Source organism: Urocitellus parryii, chromosome 5 (genome assembly GCF_045843805.1).
Source record: "Urocitellus parryii isolate mUroPar1 chromosome 5, mUroPar1.hap1, whole genome shotgun sequence".
In the NCBI taxonomy this organism is placed as follows: Eukaryota; Metazoa; Chordata; class Mammalia; order Rodentia; family Sciuridae; genus Urocitellus; species Urocitellus parryii.
This window is the reverse complement of record NC_135535.1, coordinates 198,499,973-198,520,379: the sequence shown is the minus strand read 5'-3', so window position 1 is coordinate 198,520,379 and position 20,407 is coordinate 198,499,973. Positions and strand designations below refer to the sequence as shown.

Genomic DNA, 20,407 nt, shown 5'->3' with positions numbered 1-20,407 from the left:
GAATGAGTAACCCCATGTTTGAATTTTTGCAAAGAATAATGTAGTCTTCCATCTGTATCATCTGTGCAATAATACTAATGGTAATAAAGGTCTGCTCATGTAATGGGCTAGTGGTAGACCTGTGGGATGAGAGCCACTCTAATTTATCTCTAGAAAACTAAGAAAATCACAAGTGCTTTTAGTTCTCAAGTGCTTATCTGAGAAAGTAATCTGATTTTTCATGACAGTGAGTTTTAAGCCAGGGAACCTCTCCTCTTCCCTGGACTCCAAGTCTGTGAGTATTCTCATATGAAATAATGTCTGTCACTCAAACAGTTGGGATACAGAAAAGAAGTACATGTTGTAGGGTTGAGCCCTGGGCTAAAAATAAGCTTTTGGGCTCCCAGGTATTACATCCTGATTCATTAAGAGTATCACTTATTTACTGACTTTATTTTTCTTTTGATATTCAAGATCAGTTTTAATAAAAAACGGGTAGCTACTAATTTTGAGAAGTCAAATAAAAAAACAGTCACTTTCTGTTTCAATGTCTCTGGCATCTCAATAGTTGAACTTAAGTTAGGAAAATATATTAATGAAGTCATACTTAGCTATAATGCTGGACTGAATATTATATTTTAAAAAAATGGGTGAGCCAGGTATAGTGGCATATGCCTGTAGTCCCAGCTACTCAGGAAGCTGAGGCGGGAGGATCCCTTGAGTCCACTTAAAAAAAAATTATCTTGGCTACTTTAGTTCCTTTATATTTACACATTGTCTCATTCTTGAAGAAAGGGGGACAGTAAAACACCATGTTGTCCCTGAGTGCTTCTTTTCTGTTCTCTACACTGAGCCAAATTAAAGAACAATGAGGGCAAGCCTGGGTCAGAAAGCCCAAGGTCCAGATTACCTTCAAGGGTACTGGGAATCAGGGCAAGTTAGTGTTATCTGTAGAAAGCTACTTTCTTGCATGTATGCCAGGATGGTTGCTCCTTGGATGCTGGACAATCTAACTAAGCAAGCTAATGCTGATGATGTCACTGCTTCTGCAGCCCAACTTGGAACGGAGAGCTCTGTGGAAAGGATTATGTGTCACTTATACTGGGGATTGAACCTGTGGCCCTGAGCCTGCTAGGCAAGTGTTCTACCACTGAATTATATCCTCAGCCCCTTTGTGTTAAGCAAAGATCTGTATGTCTATCTTTATGCCAGTTCCACGCTGTCTTTATTATTGTAACTTAAGTCTTCAATTCCTTTTATATAAGTGAACCAAATTATTCTTGTTTTTCAAGATTTCTTTGGTTATTCTATGTCCTTTCTTTGCCATAAACTTTAGAATTGACTTTACATTTTCTACAAAAAACACCTACTGGAATTTTAATTGGAATCACATTAAGTGCATAGATGAATGTGGTATTTTAACCATATTGTCTTCTAGTCCATGAGCATGGTATAACATTTTATATATTTATGTCTTTGACTTTTCAGCAGTTTTTAAAAATTTTTCAGTGTATAGATCTCACATAACATTTTTGGTAAAGCTAAATGATTTCATTATTTTCAGTGTTATTAAAACTGGAATAATTTAAAAGTTTGACTCTCTGCTAATTGTAATTACATAGACATATAAATTATTTATATGTGATCTGAATCATATTGATTTTTATTTTTTGCCATTAATATGGTGGATGCCAATTGACTTTTAACTTCTTATTCTGGAATAATTTTAGATTTATAGAAAACTTGTGAAGATAGTACAAGTATACCTAGAATTCCTATGTACCCTTTACCTAGCCCATGAGGTAAATGATCATTATATTGGTCAAAACTAAGAGATTAACATGGGCACAAATCCTCTTAAATGTAACTCTATTAGGATTTTACCAGTGTGTCCACTAATGCCCCTTTTCTGTTCCAGGGTCCGCTCCAGGATACCACATCACTTGGTCATGCCTCTTTCCTCTCCTCTGGTCTATGACAGTCTTTCCATGTTTTCTATGATCTAGCAGTTTTGAAGAGTACCGGTCATGAAGTTTGTAAAATGTCCCTCAATTTGTGCTTCCTTCACATTTTTTTCTTAATAGATTGAGGTTATTGGTTTAGGAAAAATACCAAGAAAGGGAATACCTTTCTTATCATGTCATATCAGTGGGCACAAGCTGTCAACATGACATATCACTGTGACTTAACCTTGATCACTCCATTCAAGTGCTGTTTGCTAAGTTTCTCCATTTTAAAGTTACTATTTTTCCTTTTCCATTTCTTCTCTTTGGCAGCAAGTCTCTTAAGTCTAGCCTACATATAAAGGAAGGAGATTAAATTCTGCCTCATGGAGGGGGACTATTTACATATATTAGTTGGAGTTCTTTCTTCCTCATTATAATTATGAGGAATTATACATAATGATTTGACTTCTATCAATATGGACAATATACTCCCTGCTCATGTTGTATCATCTTATATCCCTCCTGCTTCAGCCTCAGAATTAACCATTTCCCTGAGGAGTTCTGGCTCCCTTTCTTACATAATTGCATTTAGGAATCAAGATCTGGTTTAGGTTGTGCTCATGGATACTGGTATAACTCTGTGTCTAGGCCTTCTCAGTGGATGAAGAGAGGAGATAGCGATGTGCATTAACCCATGCACACACACACATCTTCATCTACTTACCTATTTGTCTACTATTAAAAGAAACGTGAATTCACACTGATATCTTTGATTGTGCTCCAGCATCACAACATTCATTTTAGACTTCCTTTCTTCCGTATTGATATGGTTCTGATAGCAATGTTTGCTTTGGAAACAGAAATTCACTTTTGCATGATTTCATCTACGAGGAATGCTAAATCAATAGAAGAAACTACACCCAGTGTAATTAGGCTGAAGTAGAATACAAAAAAACCTGTGTGCACACTCACATTTCAATAGCTACCTTAGTCATCACGTGTCTTCAACAAAGTTATCTTTTGTTGCTCTTTTGCATTTATGAGGGAGTGACATATACATCACACCTCCTATACCCCAAACACATTTAAGTGTCCTGGTTCAAAAACACCAAGCAATGAATGCAAAGGGAAAGCCATATGTATTGTGGAAAAGATTAGAATAATAAAGCGTTTTTGAAAGAAATAAAAGGACAAATAATATCTCTCATTCAACAAGCATAAAAGGATCCACATGTGGACCATCAGAGATGATACTATGAAAATAAAAATAATCTACAATGGCATAACCTCAAGTACTGTGACGTCAATAAGAACAAGGTCTAAAGAATTAGAAGAAATGAAAGATTGTTGAGTTTATGAATTGAGCACAAACAGAAAAAAACAGAAGCATCTTTTCTCACAATCACAAAGCAAGCAGGATATCTGAAATTGCCACATCCTGCAGAAGTGGTTCCTTTTGGTGCTGATAGTGGCTGGGTTAGTGGTTGCAAATATGACCACAATTTCCAAAACCTTCAGCTGGTAGGTTCAGAGTTGAGCAGGGAAAAGCAAGCCCAGCTGAGAAAGCAGGAAGAGAAGTTCTAATGGTGGTTTGGAAGTTAATTGGAGAATGCTCTATATTGTATTGGTATTCTAATTTGGTTATAAATGCTTTCCTTGAAAGACCTACGAATCAAATTCAGAAAAAAAAAAGCCTCAGGAAATAATACTGTGAAAGACTGTGATGTTGGAGTCCAAACATCAAACTGTGGACAAGGAGTTACACCCATCCACAGACAGTGTTACCACTTTCCCAATGGATTTCAGACAACCCTTCCCCCACCACTTCACAATGACTCCAAAGATGCAGCCTTCAGGATGCCCATGCTCATGAACACTGGGTGTTTTTCAAGCCAAATGCCCAATTAATTGTAGCATTATGCATTTCTTAATCATTTAACCTGTGTAAAATGATGCTACTGGTTTTATTAGGTTCTCTATATTTTATTTATTTGTGGTTGGAGAAGCATTTAAGTGCTATGCTTCTAATCTCATTTCCCCCATGACATCTATGGTTTTTATTGTGCAGTTCTGCACAGCATGATGATTTTTAAGAATGCATAAGACATGCTGCAGCAGAACTGGCTAACTTATCTATCTGACAGTGAGAAACCCACGGCCCATCATCTATGGTTTATTGACTTATTTATTCAACTCTACTATACCTGTAGAGAAGTTTTAGAATTGCAAATCCATACTCCAGTATGAGGCAAATTTATCAACTTGTATTTATGGACAGTTTCTTTTCTCTTTAGATTTACAGTATTCAGTGAAAATTCTGTTTTTTTAGATTACTCGGGTAAGGTTGTTTTTACTGTTCCTCTTTAGTGAAGTAATGTCATGCATTAGTAATACTGTCTTTGGGGTCTGGATTATTCAACTTAACAAAATGTATTTAACATCTATCCAGATTGCTGTGTGACTAAGTAGCTCATTTTTTAAAATTGATGTATATGTTCCATTTTGTGGATGTACTATAATCTGCTTATTCATTCACCCACTGAGGGACTTCTTGGTCATTTCCAGTTATTGGTGATTATGAGTCAAACATTTACAAAAAATTATATATATATATATATATTTATCTATGAACATAAGTTTTTGTTCATTTGGATAAATCTGGAGGTGTAAGATTGCTGGATTGTATGCTAAATGTTTGTTTGTTTGTTTATTTATACCAAGGAATTAACCCAGGAGTGCTTGAGCACTGAGCTATATCCCTAGCCCTTTTTGTTAAATTTCTATTTTGAGATAGGGTCTCACTAAATTGCTTAGTATTTTAGTCAGTTTTTTTTTTTTTTTTTTTTTTTTTTTTTTTTTTTGCTGCTGTGACTAAAAGACCTAATGAGGACAGTTTTAGAGGAGGAAAGGTTTATTCAGGGGCTCACCATTTTAGAGGTCTCAGTCTATAGACAGCAGGCTCCATTCCTCGGGCTCTAGGTGAGGCTGAACATGGTGGCAGAAGAATGTGGTGGAGAGAAGTGACTCACATGAAGATCAGGAAACGGAGAGAGACTAAGCTCAGCTCACTCAATATATACCCTAAAGGCATGCTCCCAATGACCCACTTCTTCCAGCCATCTCCTACTTGCCTTCAGTTACCACTCAGTTAATCCCTATCAGGGAATGAATTCACTGATTGGGTTAAGGCTCTCATAACCCAATCATTTCTCCTCCAAACGGTGTTGCATTGTCTCACACATAAGCTTTTGAGGGACATCTCACATTAAAAGCATAACACTTAGGGTCTTGCTAAATTGCTGAGGTTGGCTTTGAACTGGTGATCCTCCTGCCTCACCTCCCAAACCACTAGGATCACAAGCGTGCTATACCTGGTATGTTTAATTTTATAAGGAGTAACTGATTGTCTTTCAAAATGGCTGTGCCATTTTAAGTTACTTCAGTAACAAGAGAGTTTTTGTTGATCTGCATTCTTATCAACATTTGCTATTGTCCTTTTTCAATTTTAGCCATCCTAACAGAAATTCAGTATTATCTCATTGTTGTTTTAATTTTCATTTCCCTAGTTTCAAATGATGTGGAGCATCTTTTCATATGCTTATTTGCTGTTTAAGAATCTTTTTTGGGGTAACATATCTATTAATATTTTTGCCAATAAAAAGTTTGGTTTTTTAATTATCAAGTTTTAAGAGTTCTTATATTTTGAATACAAACACTTTATCAAGTATGTGACTTGCAAATATATTAATCTATAGCAAGTCTTCATAATCTCCAACTTCTTTTAATCTTAGTAGAACCTAAAATATCAGCTTTTTAAATTAATCATGTTTTGGTATTATATTTGGAATTAATTGTCAAGCCTCAGGTTACACGATTTTCTTCTGTGTTTCTCTTTAAATGTTTTACTGTTTTAGGTTTTGAATTTCAGTCTATATTTTATTTTGAATTAATTTTTATGTAAGGTATGTGTTGAGGTTTATTTTTGTATGTGGATTTTTAGGTGTTCTACACTATTTGTGAGAAAAAAATATTCTTTTTCTATTGAATTGCTTTTGCTGCTTAAAAAAGAGGTTGACTGCATTTTGTGGACATACTTCTGACTTGGCCATTCTGTTCAATTTTTAGTATGTCTTTTTGCCAGTACTTCATTGTCTTGATTACTATAGCTTTATGCTGAGTTAAAGCTACAGTAATCAGCTACCTGAAATCAGTAGCTTAAGTTTGTTCAAACAAAGTCCGACTTTGTTCTTTTTCAGAGTCATCCTGGCTATTCTAGATCTTTGGTCTTTCCATACAAATTTTAGAATCAGAGGGTTGAGACTCTAAATGAGCTTGTAGGGATTTTGATTGGGATTATATTGGATCTAGAGACCCACTGAGGAGAATTGATGTCTTAGAAATATAGTCTTCAAAATGAATATATCTCTCCATTTATTTAGTCTTTGATTTTTCATCAATGCTTTATACTTGGTTAGCATCTAGATCTTCCACAAATTTTGCTGGGTGTATACATAAGTACATTTTTTAGTGCTATTGTAAATGTATACGTAATGTGTATTTTTCCTTGGTTTTTGCTTTTATTTTTCCCCCAGTGCTGGGGATTGAACCCAGGGCCTCACATGTGCTAGACAAGCACAAAATTACCGTTGAGCTACAACTCCCGTCCTCTGTGGCTGATGTTATCTTTTAGCAGCTCCACTACAATATGTCTAGATGTGGGCCTTGTATTCATGTGCATTATTTACAAACAGACAAATTTTAGTGACAACCCAAATGTCTAAGAATTTGAGAATGGCTAGTATTACTTGATTAATGGAAGAACAGGACTAAGTTTGCTTAAGAAGAAGTACATACAAAATACTGTTTAGTTGCTGGGTGTGGTGGCACACACCTATAATCCCGGCTACTTGAAATGCTGAGGCAGAATGATAACAAGTTGGAGGAAAGCCTGGGCAACTTAGTGAGCCTCTCCCTCAAAATTACAAAAAGAATAAAAATGTAGCTCAGTCGCAGAGAACTTGTGTAGATGCACAAGGCCCTCAGTTCGAACCACAGTACTACACAAACAAGAAATACTGTTTAGTAAAAAATAGAACAAAGTATTATGTACACAAATATTTGAAAAATTAAAATATTTGCAGAAGAAACATGTTTAAGAATGTGAAAATCTGATTTTTTTCCACTTTTTTTTTACTGGTGCATTATAATTGTACATACTGATAGGATTTGTTACATATTTGTACATGTGCACAGTACAACAATATAATTTGGCCAATATCCCTCACCAGCACGTTCCATTTTCTTCCCCACCTTCCACCCCTTGGTCCCTTTTCTCTACTAATGTCCCTTTGATTTTTAGGTGATCCACCTCCACCTTTCTTTTTCTCTTTTCTCTCTGGCTTCCACATGTGAGAGAAAACACATGACCCTGGACTTTCTGAGTTGAACTTATTTCACTTAACATAATATTCTCTAGTTCCAGTCATTTCCCTGCAAATAACATAATTTCATTTTTCTTTATGTCTCAATAAAACTCCATTTTGTATATATAACTACATTCTTTTTTATTTATTCACCTATTGATGGACACCTAGGCTGGTTCCATGGTTTGGCTATTGTGAATTGTGCTGCTATAAATATGGGCAGGCATGTATCACTGTAGTAAGATGACTTTAATTCTTCAGGATAAATACCCAGGAGTGGTACAGCTGGTTCATACGGTGGTTTCACGCCTAGCCTTTTGAGGAACCTGATTTCCATAGTGGTTGTACTAATTTACAATCCCATCAACAGTATAAAATTCCTTTTCATCACATCCTCTCCAGCATGTATTATTATTTGTATTCTTTTTTAAAATAAGTTTATTCATTTTATTTCCCCTAGGGAGATTGATGTTGCCAAATCGCCAAAGGTTCTGGTTCCTTGCGTGTGCTGTCTTCAGATGCAATGGTATTAATTATATATTGTTCATTTATTGTATTTATTTCATAGTGAATTTTAAGAAGGACAGCGAGAGTCTGAAACATATCCAGAGGAAGATGACAAGAATGGGGAGGGTTTCCAAAATCTTCACGTCTGAGGAATGTGTGACAGGCTTGGTGGTATTTGGAACAGAAAAAGAGAAAACCTTAGTGAATCCATGCTCACTAATTTGAGTCATTAAGACAGTCCTGTCGACAACTCTCCTGTGTCATTCTGGAGGCAGGAGGGAGACAGAAGTAGGCGTGGTGGAACAGTTTAACTAATATCCTCTAGCAATTAGAGTTGTTTAAAAATGGAATAAACTGGTTTGAGAGCTTCATAAGTGTTGAGAGCCACAGCCCAGTCGGAATGGCCCCAGGCATTTTGCCAGAAGTAATGGTTGTGAGTCGAGCCATTAAGATGATGCTGGATTGATTCAATTGTATATAGACCCCTGCTGCCTGATACTTTGGAGTTCTCGGGGAGGATTTCCTGGGGAGTTGCATTGATTGGGGAAGTTCTGGTAGAGGAGCTGCGTGGGTGGCGTTTGGGAGAGTTCCCGGGGAGTGTGCTTGGAGTGCTGTTGGAGTTCAGGCAATAAAGTTTCCTGTTTGAAGATACAAGTGCTTTGTGGTGGTTGGGTGATTTGTGCCCAGCCAGACTGCGGCACATAAGTACCCCTTTACTGGAAGCAAATGTTAAGAAACTGAATGATCATCAGTGAAAGATAAGGAATCTTGGGGGGAGATTGGACAAGTTTATTATTTGCATTCTTTCTTTTCATAATCATTTTGAAGTTTATTTTACAGCACTTTTATTGAGACATCATGTAACTTATTGACCAGGACTGTTTACAAATGTAATGTTTGGCCTTTGAGACAATTAAAACCGTTGAAGTACTAAAATTTGACATCGTGATTTGTTTAACTTAAGGAGGGTTAAGATGATGAAAACTAAAAGAAAAATTTTCAAACAGAAATATAATTTTCACAAAAACCCTATATTCCTCCCTTACATGAAAAGAAGGGAGGGAAGGAGAAAGAAAGGGAAAAAAAAGGTGTGTGTGTGTGTGTGTGTGTGTGTGTGTGTGTGTGTGTGTGAAAACGCAAAGAAAAAGAAGGCAAGAAAATACTCTTTTTTCCCTGTTTGCAAAATGGAGGGAAATCTCTGAGGTCTCAGCACATAATGTAATCAACCAGGTCAGTTTATATTAAATCATCTTCTTTACATATTGTTGAATCCCATCATGCCTTTCACATTGGCAGCTGCACCCTGTTGAAACTGCCTCTTCACTGACTGAGGTCCTGCCATGGCACCCATGTGATGAAGAACTTGTGGATCCATCATTTGGGCCATTTGTTGATTCAATTTTGCCATCTCTGATTGGCTCACATTCTTAGGCATGTCATCACCTTTGAAAAGTCCCTTGATATCTCCCATCTTTTTTACTATCTGTGTGAACTTGATATATTACCTCAAAAGTTCCTGAACATCTCTTGTTGACATGCCTGATCCTTGTGCTCCTCTTTGGGTTCTTCCTGTTTGCTTACTACAAACCATGGTGCCATCTGTACTGTTCAGTTCTTGATCATTTATACTATCCATTATTGTCATTAATTTCTTTATCCTTGACATTGACTCCTTTGTTCATTTCCTTTGCTTATAAAATCTGTTCCAAAAACCAGGGATCAACCCCAAGATCTGACTGAACGGGCCCATTTTAATGACATCTTGAAATCATTCATACATGTCTTGCGATGTAAACTGACCATGTTTCAACTTCTCTATGAGTCCTTCATTTCATTCAATTTCAACTCATTGACTTTATCTATCAGTTCTTTAATGTCACCCATACCCAGAAGTTTGCTGATGAAAGGCTCAAAGTCATCAATATGTTCCCCTGTACCCATGAAAACAATTGGACTTTTTGTGGCAGCAACCGCACTGAGTGCACCACCTCCTTTTGCATGACCATCAAGTTTCATCACTCTTTTTTAAAAAAAAAAATTATTTATTTTAGTTAGGTATAAATGACAGCAAAATGCACTTTTCTAAAATATTTTTATACCTTTATTTTGTTTACTTTTATGTGGTTCTGGGTATCAAACCCAGTGCCTTATATGTGCTAGGCCAGCGCTCTACCACTGAGCCACAACCTCAGCCCAACAGAATGCATTTGATTCATTGTACACAATATCAGCATAACTTTTCTCTGATGGTACACGATGTAGTGTTGCACCCTATGTGCAGTCATACATGTACCTAGGGTAGTAATGTCCATCACATTCCACCATCTTTCCTGCCCCCATACTTCCTCCCCTACCCTCACTCCCCTTTGCCCAATCAAAGTTCCTCCATTTTTTCCCATTCCCCCCAACCCCATTATAGATCAGCATCCACTTATCAGAGAGAACATTTGGCCTTTGGTTTAGGGGGATTGGCTTACTTTCCTTAGCAGGATATTCTCCAATTCCATCCGTTTATCTGGAAATGCCATGATTTTATTATTTTTTAAATGCTGAGTAATATTCATTGTGTATATATACCACAGTTTCTTTATCTATTCATCTATTGAAGGGCATCTAGGTTGCTTCCACAGTTTATCTATTGTGAATTGAGCTTCTATAAACACTGATGTGGCTGCTTTATATAGACAGAGGAGTGGAATAGCTGGGTCAAATGGTGGTTCCATTCTGAGTTTTCTAAGGAATCTCCATACTGCTTTCCAGAGTGGTTGCACCAATTTGCAGTCCCATCAGCAATGTATGAGTGTGCCTTTTCCCCAGATCCTTGCCAACACTTATTGTTATTTATATTCTTGATAACTGCCATTCTGACTGGAGTGACATGAAATCTTAGAGTAGTTTTGATTTGCACTTCACTAATTACTAGACATATTGAACATTTTTTCATATATTTGTTGATTGGTTGTATATCTTCTTCTAAGAAGTGTCTGTTCAGCTCCTTAGCCCATTTATTGATTGGGTTGTTTGTTTTTTTAGTATTAAGTTTTTTGGGTTCTTTTTTTAATATTTATTTTTTAGTTGTAGGTGAACACAATATCTTTATTTTATTTTTAAGTGGGTGCTGAGTATCAAACCTGGTACCTCAAGCATGGTAGGTGAGCGCTCTACCTCTGAGCCACAATCCCAGCCCCCAAGCCACAAGCCCAGCCCCCTTGAGTTCTTTATATATCTTGGAGATTAGTGCTCTATCTGATGTGTGTGTGGCAAAAATTTGTTCCAAAATGTAGGCTCTCTCTTCACCTCATTGATTGTTAGTTTTGTCACTCTTACTGAGGCTACATCTACTTTATCTTAGCCTTAGCTTGGGCTTCACAAGCCTGACCAATGGAGGCATCTATCACATAAACAATGTTATCAGGTTGTATAGCATTAGCAACTTGAAGTATTTCTTTGAATAATGAGTCTTCTTGTTTGTGGCAGACACTTGTCTCAACAACAATAATTTCAAAAAAAATGTTATTTTTCAATTTCTCTACTCCTTTAGAAGCAATGACAACAGGATTCATTTCTGTACAGCTTCCATAGAATAGAATTCTTGCTTTAGTAGCATTCTGGTTTAGTTGGTCAAAAGCCCCTGCTCTAAATGCGTCTGCATGTATCAAGCAGGTCTTCCAACCTTTCCTCTGGTAATAATATGCTAATTCTGAACACATTGTTGTTTCACCACTCCCTTGGAATCCAACCAACATAGTCACATTCTGTTTTCCTTCACTGGGTGTCCATGCTTTAACTCCAGGGTCTACAAGCTTCACAAGTTCTTTAAAGACCACATGTTGAATCATTTTTCTTTTTGTTAAGATTAGATGCTATCACTTCAAGATCAATAGGAGACTTAACATTTTATTTTAGTTGCTTCATTAGTTTAACATCCACTTCTAACAATGCTCTACATACTTCTTTTAGCATAGCACTTAATACCTCTTCATTGATGATGGTGGCAATGCCCAAAGAGTGTAATGATGTTATTTTTCTTCCAAGGTCTGCTTGAACATTCTTGAAGACTTTAAGATGTGCTTATGAGGAACTCTTTTGCCTCATGAGGAGATGACATCATTCAGCATAGTTCAGTCTTTCTGGAAGAGGACATACTTCCAAAAGGATCTGGGGAGATGTTTCTTTGTTTTGATTGGCTTTGGTTTTACTTTTTTACTATTAAATAACTGAGGCAGCAAAGTTAGTGGCAAAATAGGGTCTCTAGGGATACAAACTAGGAAAGAAAGCCAGGCCTCTAGGAGCTACTTTAAGAAAAAGGGATTAGATCCAAGGAGGTGCTCTGGGGAAACTCCGAAATGGGGCATCTATTATTTATATTCTTGATGACTGCCATTATGACTGGTGTGTAATGAAATCTTAGTGTGGTTTTGATTTGCATTTCCCTAATTGCCAATGATATTGAACATTTTTCATATATTTGTTGGCCATTTATATCTCTTCTTTTGAGATTTGTTTGCTTAAAATGTTTGCCCATTTGTTAATTGGGCTATTTGATTATTTGGTGTAAAGTTTTTTAGTTCTTTATTCTGGATTTTAATCCTCTGTCAGAAGAGTAGCTAGCAAAGATTTCTTCCCATTCTGTAGATTCTCTCTTCACATTCCCAATTGTTTTCTTTGCTGTGCAGAAGCTTATTAATTTGATGCTATCCCACTTATTAACTCTTGCCATTATTTCCTGAGTGTTAGGGGTCTCATTGAGAAAGTCATTGCCTGTGCCTATATGCTGGAGTGTTGACCCTATGTTTTCTTTTAGGAGGTGCATAATTTCTGATCTATTTTCTAGGTCTTTGATCCATTTTGATTTAACTTTTGTGCAGATTGAGGAATTAGGATCCAGTTTCGTTCCTCTACATATGGATAACTAGTTTTCCCAGGATCAGTCATTGAAAAGTCTGTCTTTTCTCCAATGTATGTTTTTGGCATGTTCGTCAAGGATGAGATGACTTTATCTCCGTGGATTTGTCTCTGTGTCTTTTATTTTGTATGATTGGTCTATGAGTCTGTTTTTATGCCCAGTACCATGCAGTTTTCGTTACTATAGCTGAAAAATCTGTTCTTTTATAACTGGTTTATTGAAATATAATTTACATGCCATCAAATTCTCCCATTTGAAGTGTATAGTTCTATAGTTTTTAATCCATTCATAGAATTGTGCAACCATGAGCACAATTTTTCTGTATTTTTATTGGTGTATTATAGTTGTACATAATGGTGGGATTTGTTGTTACGTATTCGTACATGCACACAATATAACAATATAATTTGACCAATATCATTCCCCAGTATTTCTCCTTTCCCTCCTCTCTTCCCAACCCTGGCCCTCTGGTTTCTTTCCTCTACTGATCTCCTTTCAGTTTTTATGAGACACCCACACACACACCTTCCTTTTCCTTCCTCCTCTCTAGCTTCCACATATGAGAGAAAACATACAACTCTTAACTTTCTCTTCTCGATGGCTGCCATTTTGAGTGGAGATGAAATCTTAGTGTATTTTTGATTGGCATTTACCTAATTGTTAATGATTTTGAATCTTTTTTTTCACATATTTTTGGTCATTTGTATTTTTTCTTTTGAGAAGTGTCTGTTTAGTTCATTTGTTTATTTATTAACTTTTTTGTTGTTGTTGAGTTTTTTTATTTCTTTATGTATTCTGGATATTAAACCTTTGTCAGAAGAGTAGCTAGCAAAGATTTTATCCCATTCTATAAATTCTTTCTTCATTTCTGTTTCCTTTGCTGTGCAAAAGAAGCTTTTTAATTCGATGCCATCCCATTTATTAATTCTTGGCATTATTTCCTGAGTTTTCAGAGCCTTATTGAGAATGCCATTGCCTGGAGCATTTTTTGAGCATTTTTATCACCCCAGAAAGAAACCACATACCTATCAATAGCCATTTTCTATTTTCTCTGTAATCCCCACCATGCCTTGAGTTTCATACAAATTTCTAATCAGCTTTCTCTTTCCATGGATTTTCCTATTGTGAACATTTTATATAGATGCAGTCATACACTATCTGGACTTCTCTGTCTTTCCCCACTCAGTATAATGTTTTCAAAGTTCATACATGTTGTATCATGTGTCAGTACTTTTTTTAATTGCCAAATAATATTCCAATGTTGCATTTTTGCATCATAATTACCATTACAATAAGTAGCTCTGTACTGAAGCCTTTTAAGATGGACCCATTAATATAGAATGAGTGGATCAAGGAGGGCCAACTTTTAAAAATATTTTAATCTTATTTATCTGTATACTTCAATGGATTACATGTAATGTGATTTTACTTTAATTACCTGAAAAAATCAAACAAATATTAAAGAAAGAATCCTTTTTTTACTACAGCACTCTCCCACTCCACCCAGACCCCTTGGACCTGTTCTTGTAGCCTGAAGAAAGTAATTTTCTTGAACTTTGTACAAATATTTTCAATTCATTTTTAGAAAGCATTTTTTCTCTCTCTACATATACATATATGTATGTAAACAAACTCATTTTTAAATGTTTTAAATTGCATGTTGTATGCAGGTTAATAGCTCCAATGTGATGCCTGTAACATAAATCCCTATGTGCATTATTTAACAGAACAAAAACTAATTATACCACTTCTATCCTCTCATCAATATTCATATCATATAAATAAACCATAAAGTAATGGGAGATCTGCATCCCAATAAGTAACTCTAATAGTCATCCTAATAATTCATACCATGCCCTCAGGATAATACCATATTGTATTTCAGGTGGCTATTTTAATTTCAAGGAGGGTAAATGGAATTAATTTCAAGGGGCTTCGGATTGAGTGTGGGACCAGAACACTTAGTTTGATTATAGATTTGATAATTAACTCATCCTTAAACTCCAAAAATATTACCTAAGGGTAATTGGAGTACACAATAAAACCAGATATTTAAGAGAATGGAATTTTGTAAAAGAATACAAATACCTAATGGACACTCTGCTTATGTTTGGTAGAATGTGAGAAAATACTCTGGTTATTTAGGTTTGGAGGGAACTCTTCCAAATTGCCCAGCAGTCAGAATGACAGCTCAGGTTTAGCATGTTTCCCCACTGCCATGCAAGAGCTACATGGCCATGATTTGACACTCAGTTCTCCAGTATTTTACTCCCCTCTGGAAAGAAATTATTTCTTTTCACAAAATACCCAGTGGCAGGACATATTCGTGGAGCTAAGTTTGGATTGGCTCATACTTCTAGCCCCTTCTTTCAATTCTGAGGACTAAAATGCAGTTTCAGGGAAAAGGCCACGTGGTTGTCTTCTGGAGATCATCACTGCAGCTGATCTGCAAATACTTTGAATTATTTTATGAAAAATTAGGGAAAGGATTGAATGATTAAAAACTCAAACCAATTATTTTTTAATTTTTAATTCACTCCACTAAAAAATACTTTGTTGCTATTTTTAGATCATTCTACCACCAAATGACCCATGCTAAAACACTATATTGCCATTTTTATAAAATCAGAAAGCAGTGCAACCATTTTTTCAGTTTATTTCGAGTCAATAGTTAGTAATATACTAACTATTGACTCGAAATAAGAGAAAGATACTGGTTACAGGATTCATCAAATTACCAGGCCTCCTGCCCATCTATCCCGGAGAAAGGGACACAGCAAATACAGTTGGATATTTGCATAAAATATCAAATGAAGAGTGATCAGAAGCACTGTGCTGGTGTCCTACTTATGAGCTTAGGATAGAAAAATCAAGATGTGCAATAGGTCTAATCCAGGTTGGATTTATTTTCTATGCTAACTGATCAGTGTAAAAGAACTTTGCCTGTTTCAGTTTATAATTAGCAACCATAACCCTTTCTCATACCGGTAATTAAAAAAAAAAAAAAAAACCAGCAACTAAATGCTGCATTCTGGTTTGGCGTTTTGATCTTTTTCTTCTCTGTTCAATCCTTACCCTTCTCCTGGAGAGTAGGCATTATTACTTTTCCCATCCTTTAGGTGAAGTTCAAAGAGCACAGGAGACTTGACCAAAGGTTAGCCAGCAACCTGGGCCTGGGGAAAGTTGCCCTTCAACCAGTCAGACCTACAGCCTCTCTCCTGGTCAGGGTCTATTCTAGAGCTGGGTTTAAATAGTGCAGAGGGCAAGAGGGCAGTGAAGGGGAGCAAGTGCTGGGCTTCATTTCACAACACCAGGCTCTCCTGCCAGGTAGCTGTTTGCCTCAGGCATTTGAGAGGCAGTGGTCGCCCCCCCTAGAGTGAAGGTCCTCTCAAGCCAACCATAAGATCCCTACGCGCCTCAGGGCCCACGTTCCAGCCTCTCAAACCTGATGTCAGGTGGAGAAACCCGCCAGGGCCCCAGAACTGTTGTCCGACTACCACGCCTCTCTCCCAACTGAGTGGTGACCTTACCAGCTGGGCGGCCCGCAAAGCGCAGGATGGCCTATTTCGCCCCTTGCTCTATTTCGCAAGGTGCTTGAGGTATAACCTGAGGCTGCCTTTGCAGGCCCCTAGGTTTTCCAGCCCCTAAAGGTCTCCCCGATAGACCACTGCGTGGGAACTCGGGGCTTCTAGTGCCCGCCACTTCCCGCTCTAAATCGTTGGCTCTTAGTGGCGCGGGTAGTGACCTTCGCGCTGCGTCCAAAGCGGAGTTCCCACAGGCGCTAAGAACCCAAGGCCGGGTTTCTCTGAACGCGCGTGTCCGGGGGCGGAGGCGGGGAGAAGGGGGCAGCAGCGCCCAGCGGCCGCACGCAGGGCCGCGCGCCCCCCGCCTGCGCGTCCTGGGCGCGGGCCTCCAGGGAGGATCCCGGGCCGCAGCGGCCGCCGCGGGCTGGGACACTTGTTCCCGCCCCCGCCAGCCGCCGCCCCCACCGCGGCCCAGCGTCTCGGGGCCCCGCCCGCCGCCCGCTGCAGGTGAAGCGGCCGCCGGGAAGGTGCGTGGGGATGATCTCACTCGCGCGCTCGGCGCCGGGAGGAGGAGGAGCGGGAGCGGATCCAACTTCCGGGTAGTGCCGCCGCACGCCACCGGCATCTTGCTTCTTCTTCCCCCTCCCCCGGGGCCCCCTCGCCTCTCCTCCTTTCCTTTTATTCCCAGCCCCACCCGCCAAAATGAACAGCTCGGACGAGGAGAAGCAGCTGCAGCTCATCACCAGCCTGAAGGAGCAAGGTAGGCGGGCCCGCGGGCGCCAGGTGTGGGAGCCGCGGCCCGTGGGCGGGGACGGCTCGCGAGCTGGGTCTGCGGCAGGTGGGAGCCGGGCGGGGGGCGTTGCGGCCGTCGCGGTCACCCGGTAGCTCCGTCACCTGGCAGTAGAGCGCAGGCCGAGACGAGGTGCGAGTGTCGGGGAGGGTCGGGCCCCGCCGTGGGAGAGGCGCTGCCGCCTTGGCCCGAAATTGGAGATCCGGGCCAGGGACAAGGACCTGGCGCGGACCGGGGCGCGCGACACCCATTCCACGCGGGAGAAGCGGGTGGGGCCGGACGCTGGGCGGCTCTGGGCGGCTCAGCTGGCCGTGCTCCTGGCCTTGGCCCCACCCTTGCACATTTGGGGCGCTCGCGGGCCTGCAGCGCTGCTTCACAGCCTTTCCAGCATTTCATTGGGGTCGGTGCAGTTCCTCTTTCCTTAGCCAGGATTTTCAGGCCGCGATGTGTTTTTATCACTTCCCATTTTTAGCAGTGTATTAGTCAGTGAATCAACACCCTGTCTGTGCGCCTGGTTTCCTGAATGAACAGTGTTGGCGCTGGGCACAGGGCAGCCAGGCCCTGTGCACACGTTTCTCTACTGCTTGTAACTGGGGATTATCCCTCAATAAAGAGCTGTTTCAATCATTTTCATCATACCACCCTTCTGAACAAAGCCAGATCAGAGAGCCATTGTTAATCTAACACATTTTAAAAATTCTTATTACCCTGATCAAAGGGTGGTCTGAGAATGTGGGTCAAGAAGGAGCCGAACATGGAGATTTAGGAAGTAAAAACGAGTAGGTACTTGTGCTTCTCTGAGTGACTTGCTGACATGGCCAGAAAGTGAAAGGGGCCCTGCTCTTTGGCTAACCCCTGGTTTAGTCTCAGTTCTTCTGCTTCTCTTGGCTCAGCTCAGAAGCTTTGTGAACTTGGAGGAATGTCCGCCCTTCCTTGGATCTTGTGGTTTCAGTCAAGCCTTACCTGTCTAAAAACAAGGACTAAACCAGGCGTCACATTGTCCTGTCCAGTACTATGTATAACCTGTTGCTTCTTGATTACACCATCTTCCCATCTGCAAGGGTACTCCTTGCAAAAAATTCTTAACAGGACCATGTACTGTGTGACCTTGGAGGAAATTACTTAACTTTTCTAAAGTGGACATTGCACATTTCTCTTTGATATCTAGTATCTGGAATGTGCTGGATAGATGTTAGTCTTCTTGGTCCTAGCACCCTCACTTCCCAGCCTAGACTAGCCAGAGGGCATGAAGTCAAGAACCAGTGAATCTGCTGGATGGGCAGAATTTCCTTTATAGGAAATCTTAAGTTTTATTAAGGGCTGCATTCTATTTGAATGTTATTTCTAGACTCTTGATTCATATTCCTGGACACATGGAACCTTCATTATTAGTATTACTGGATATCACATCTCTTGATGGATGCTCAGTCTTCGAATAATAAAAAGTTACTTCCTTTTCATTCTGTATATATTTTTAAGGGTAGATTAACAATGCAAGTAACCCACAAATTGTTTTTATTTGATTTTGGAACACGTTCTCTGTCTCCATGTTGGATTAAGGAGTGAGGAAAAAGGGTGTATTTCTAAGTTTATGGTTCTTCTGTTGTATTGGGAAACATCCATGGTGTTGGTATTTTCAGAGGCTATATTTCCTTGATTAAAGGCATATCAAAGGTAATAGAACAGTTGACTTTGAAATTTGTGTTTATTAAAAGTACACTTTTTATAATGATGTTGAGTCTAGTTATCCAGGTGTGAGGATTTTTTTCAGCCCATAGTATGAATTTTATATATCTCAAAGCAGGGCATTTACCATTGGATCATTGACTGTGATAACAGTTAACTTATTTCAAGAGTATTTAATTGTTACTTGACTTGTGGAACTAACTGGAAAGCTAGGGATTTGAAATGAGAACTCAGGCTCTTTGGGTGTCTCCAGTATTATGATCAATTTTGTAAAGTTTCGGTGTGTTCTACCCATTAACACTTTGAGTCCTCATTTCACTACCCCTGTTTGATAGGAAGGAGAAGAACCATCATTGAGTAGATATACTAGTTTCCTTTTTTAATTCCAAGTAAACACATGTTTTCCTTCCTTTAACAAATACCATGTGGTTACCACAGGTGAGGCCCATGTGCTAGGCACTGGGGGCCCAGGGAGTGAACTAGAAAATTTTTGTCTTTGCTTTTTTTCTTTTTTTGTCTCATAGATATCATTAATCAAATAATCACACTGATAAATGTCCAATTACCCATTTTTTTCTGGTATAGATTCTTAGACGTGAAATTGTTGGGTTAGAGGTCATGTACATAATAAAGTTCTGCTAGATAGTTAAAAAAATTTCCTATGGGGGCTGATTTTAGCTCAGTGGTGGAGTGCATGTGAAGCCCTGGGTTCAATCCTCAGCACCACATAAAAATAAATAAATAAAATAAAGGTATTGTGTCCAACTACAACTAAAAAATAAATATTGAAAAAAATGCCCCCTAATATGGCTATATCAGTTCACATTCCCCAAGTAGCCTCTCTATCCCCACGTGCTGGTTAACATTGACTGTTAGCCATCCTTACTAATTTGACAGCTTGACAAGTTTCTGAATTTTTGCCAGCCAAGTGGGCAAAATGGTACCTTTAAAAATTTGTATTGCCCTTGTTATTGGTGAAATTGGAGGTATTTTTATGTGCTTATCGGGCATTTGAGTTTCATCATATGGTCCCTTCCTTAGTGAGTTTTAAGTCTCAAATTCGAACCCATTCCTCAGGAGGGTATGCAGAAAGAAGGTCTAAACTGCAGCTCTGACAGCAGTTTCCCTCATGTGACGCCTTCAGTGGTGTGGTGAATGAGGTTGCTTTTGACAAAAAGTTGTGAAATGCAGTGACGGAGTCTGTCATAATATGAACAATCTCTAATTTATACTTACCATTCCCTAGGCTCTGTGTCTTATAAATCACACCCACTTCTGAATTACTTCAAAACATTGTATGTTCCCTTCTAGTGAATGGTATAATTAGCTATATTATGTCTTTCTAGAAAGTTATATTATGTCCCTTAAAAAAAAATTAGCCAGTGTGTGATTGCTTATGTTCAAGCAGATGTTGAGGTAATGAGGTAATTCTCCTTTTGTCTTTTTTTCTGGCTTTATTTTATTGGACTGATTGACATCTTCAATGCACAGAGAAATGGCAACTTTGGATACTATTTCCGATGCATATTTCCTAGCTACTAAAGTGGACATTTCCCTTACAAAACACCACACAATTTGCTCCTCTCCGGAATTCTGTTGGAAAATGATAGACTTAGTTCAGCATTTGTTTAAGGTGCCTGATTTTC

At 38.8% G+C, this 20,407-nt stretch overlaps 2 pseudogenes; both read right to left on the bottom strand.

Annotated features, from left to right (window-relative positions):
* Positions 1 to 9,110: 9,110 nt before the first annotated feature.
* LOC144248995 (signal recognition particle subunit SRP54 pseudogene) lies at positions 9,111 to 9,871 on the bottom strand (annotated as a pseudogene).
* A 1,109-nt stretch (positions 9,872 to 10,980) lies between these two features.
* LOC113182985 (signal recognition particle subunit SRP54 pseudogene) lies at positions 10,981 to 16,910 on the bottom strand (annotated as a pseudogene).
* Positions 16,911 to 20,407: the final 3,497 nt, after the last annotated feature.